Source organism: Eriocheir sinensis, unplaced genomic scaffold, assembly GCF_024679095.1.
Source record: "Eriocheir sinensis breed Jianghai 21 unplaced genomic scaffold, ASM2467909v1 Scaffold303, whole genome shotgun sequence".
Lineage (NCBI taxonomy): Eukaryota > Metazoa > Arthropoda > Malacostraca > Decapoda > Varunidae > Eriocheir > Eriocheir sinensis.
In genome coordinates, this window is record NW_026111614.1 from 5,352 (window position 1) to 10,000 (window position 4,649).

The following is a 4,649-nucleotide window of genomic DNA, read 5'->3' on the forward strand; positions in this document are numbered from 1 at the left end:
TTTTCATCAATATTTTTATTTCCCTGACTAATGCTATATCTGGATAAAGGTAAGTGATACATTTATTAGAGAAACCAGGATCTAAATTAAAAATAAAAAAAAACTAATGGAGATCTAGATTTACTATACAAGATGAAGTAAATATAAAATTACTACTAATACATGCAATCATGTACAGTAATAATAATAATAATAATAATAATAATAATAATAATAATAATAATAATAATAATGATAATAATAATAAATAATAAATAATTAAAAGGTAATAATAATAATAATAATAACAATAATAGTTATCATAATGATACTATTAATAATGTTAGTGGATAGCGTGAAAAAGGTGGATGAGAAATTAGAAGAGTTTTAGTGAGTGAGGCATTGCGGACCCAACGCGTGACGTCATCGATCCCAGGCTAAGGCTTTTATATCAAGATGGCTTTGGCACTGCCCTAAGTGCTGTAAACGTATTGTGAAGCTAGATATTCACTGTAACAAGACTAAAATTACCATGTTTTCCAGGGATAAATGTGAAGTAGGAAACTACAACTTTCAGTTTAAAGGTGAAATGATCGAAATCGTTGAGGAGTATAAATATTTAGGTGTTGTTATGGAATCTAACGGAAGCTTTTAAACGTGTCAGGAACACCTCAGACCTTACTATTATTTCCGATTGGGGCAAGAAGAACCTGGTGTCCTTCAACGCCTCAAAAACACAGTTTCTCCACCTATCCACTCGACACAATCTTCCAAACAACTATCCCCTATTCTTTGACAACACCCAGCTATCACCTTCCTCAACACTAAACATCCTCGGTCTATCCTTAACTCAAAATTTCAACTGGAAACTTCATATCTCATCTCTTACTAAATCAGCTTCCTCGAGGCTGGGCGTTCTGTACCGTCTCCGCCAGTTCCTCTCCCCTGCACAATTGCTGTCCATATACAGGGGCCTTGTCCGCCCTCGTATGGAGTATGCATCTCATGTGTGGGGGGGCTCCACTCACAGCTCTTCTGGACAGAGTGGAGGCAAAGGCTCTTCGTCTCATCAGCTCTCCTCCTCATACTGATAGTCTTCTACCTCTTAAATTCCGCCGCAATGTTGCCTCTCTTTCTATCTTCTATCGATATTTCCACGCTGACTGCTCTTCTGAACTTGCTAACTGCATGCCTCCCCCCTCCCGGCCCCGCTGCACTCGACTTTCTACTCATGCTCATCCCTATACTGTCCAAACCCCTTATGCAAGAGTTAACCAGCATCTTCACTCTTTCATCCCTCACGCTGGTAAACTCTGGAACAATCTTCCTTCATCTGTATTTCCTCCTGCCTACGACTTGAACTCTTTCAAGAGGAGGGTATCAGGACACCTCTCCTCCCGAAACTGACCTATCTTTCGGCCACCTCTTTGGATTCTTTTTAGGAGCAGCGAGTAGCGGGCTTTTTTTTATTAATGTTTACTTTTTTGTGCCCTTGAGCTGTCTCCTTTGCTGTAAAAAAAAAAAAAAAAAAAAAAAAAAACCTTTGCCAGCAAGGACGAAGGGCGATGTACAGCTTGATTGGAAAGTGCCGGAAATTTGACCTCCCTGTTGACCTGCAACTGGAATTGTTTGACGCGATGGTGTTGCCTATTATTACGCATGGTTGTAAGATCTGGGGTTACAGAGTTCTTAGGGATGTAGAAAATGTACATATTACGTTTCTGAAACACTTACTTAATGTTCGCAAGACCACATGTAATGCCATGGTATATGGCGGGCTGGGTAAACATCCTGTCACCATTCATGTGAAATGCAGAATGTTAAATTATTGGTCAAGGATAATTACCGGTAAACAAGAGAAAATGTTATATAATGTATCAGTCTTTTTAAAATGCATAATGAAAATAGTTACAAATCACCATGAATGAAATATAAAATGGCTGTTTTTTTTTTTTGTTTTTTTTTACAACGGAGACAGCTCAAGGGCACACACAAAAAAGGGAAACAATAATAAAAAAAAAGCCCGCTGCTCGCTGCTCCTAAAAAAGAATCAAAAGAGGTGTCCGAAAGAGAGGTCAATTTCGGGAGGAGAGGTGTCCTGATACACTTCTCTTGAAAGAGTTCAAGTCGTAGGCAGGAGGAAATACAGATGAAGGAAGATTGTTCCAGAGTTTACCAGCGTGGGGGATGAATGAGTGAAGATGCTGGTTAACTCTTGCATAAGGGGTTTGGACAGTATAGGGATGAGCATAAGTAGAAAGTCCTGTGCAGCGGGGCCGCGGGAGGGGGAAGGCATGCAGTTAGCAGGTGGAAAGTCATTTTTGCGGTTGAATTTTTTTTATTTTTTTTATTTCCATATGAACTTGCGCGGCTCGTGCGGAGGTACTGCGCCGCACTGCCAAGCGTTAGAGCGTCATGGTGGCCTTTAATTAAATACCTACTACCCTACGCACGGGGGATTTAAACATATACTGTCACTTCTCTTTTTGTATCTTCAATTTGCATCCTCTATTTCCGATTTTTTTCGTAATTATATGTAATTATGGTAAGCGGAAAGCTGTGGCTACATCAAAATAAAGCAAAGTTTGCTGGCCTAAAAAGGGTAAGATTTATGTCTCGGCTCATAATACTTGAGCACAACTTGGGATATGAGGCAAATAGATACATTGCCTATACAGGCTTCCCTTCAACTCCTGAGGCAACAATAACAAGAAAACAAATGGATAAAGCCAGGATTTCTCCACACCAACCAAAAAAAAAGAGAAATGAAAGAAAAAGTCGCTAGTCTGCAGATTATCAGGCAGGTGGCTTTGATGCATAAACCTGGCGACAATGAATGAGTTGGGTGGCGCCCAATGATACCCTCCCCTCTGAGGGATTGATATTTTGTCTTTTAGAATACATTGTGCATTCCTACATGTATTATAAGATACAAAAGGGGACCAGGTGCCTAAATCTACTTAGAGGAAAAGCAAATGTGAGCACACCCTCCCCGTAGAAGTGACCTGAGATGACCTGAAAGAGCTTCCTTGGAAATCTGACCTCTTGAACATTACCAGAGGAGTAAGATAAGGAACGAGACAGTTGTGTTGTGCTAGAAAACATCTCTGTACCATACATTGTCACCTAAACATAAAAGTGCGTTTTTCTCAAAATAAAAATTTTAATGTAAAGAATTATATATCTCGACCTGTATTTGGACGCTTTTTTTAATTTTATTTTCAGCATAATACTCAGAAAATAATTATCTACAAAACTGCATATTGAGATTTGGTAATGTCGAGGTTTGTAGGATCTGTGAATTTTTTTCGGTAGTTTTTACAGAAAAAAAATTACCGCATGAATTGATTTTGGTTTGTGCACTTATTATTTGCGATATACAAATGATAATATGCAGTATTGATCCTTTGGGTGTCATTTAAATCTCATATAAAGGATATTCCTTTACTTTGATTATTTTCCGTGAATAAGATTTTTTTGAGCATGTGTAAAACTTTTCAAAAAAAAAAAACTCCTTCAATTTTTATGAAAATTATATCAGGGGTACCTCATAGTCTAGTGTTTAAACTGTAAAAAAATCATTTGTCCTTTTTTTTTTTTTTTTTTCTTTTTACGTTGCTGCCTATTGCGCCGGTAGGCATCTTCCAGGTGGGGCCTGATGGTCGGCCCATGGCTTCTTCCAGGTGGGGCCTGATGGTGGGCCCAGCCCGTTCTGGCACAGGCGAGTGTTTATAGTGGCGCCATCTTGCATTGGCTCATGCTGCCCCCCGGAACTCGTTCTTGATTCGCTTGGACGGCTTCCTCTAGAGTCCGGGTTGATGGGTGGTCTTCAGGACAGCATGTGGGTAGTTTTAAGCCGCTCGGCGGTGACTGAAAAATCCGAGGTGGTAACGTGGGGATTCGAGCCCGCGTCGTCCATCACGCGGTGAATGTGGGCCCTGTACGCTACCAGTTCAGCCAACGCCTACCCCTAAATCCAGACGAAAAATTACGCCCACAGAGATCAAAATCTCCGAACATGACCATAAAAATGACTTTCCCCCTTAGCAAGTTCAGAAGAGCAGTCAGCGTGGAAATATCGATAGAAGATAGAAAGAGAGGCAACATCGCGACGGAATTTAAGAGGTAGAAGACAATCAGTAGGAGGAGGAGAGCTGATGAGACGAAGAGCCTTAGACTCCACTCTGTCCAGAAGAGCTGTGTGAGTGGAGCCCCCCCCCACACGTGAGATGCATACTCCATACGAGGGTGGACAAAGCCCCTGTATATGGATAGCGCGGGGGAGAAGAACTGGCGGAGACGATACAGAACGCCCAACCTCGAGGAAGCTGATTTAGCGAGAGAGATGTGAAGTTTCCTGTTGAGATTTTGAGTTAAGGATAGACCGAGGATGTTTAGTGTTGAAGATGGTGATAGCTGAGTGTTGTCGAAGAATAGGGGATAAGTGTTTAGAAGATTGTGTTGAGTTGATAGCTGGAGAAATTGAGTTTTTAAGGCATTGAAGGACACAAGGTTCCTTCTGCCCCAATCGGAAATGATAGCAAGGTCTGAAGTTAAGCGTTCTGCAGCCTCCAGTCTGGAGTCGTGTACTTCCTGTTGAGAGGGTCTTCTATTGAAAGAAGTTGAATAATGCAGAGTGGAGTCGTCGGCGTATGAGTGGATAGGACAGT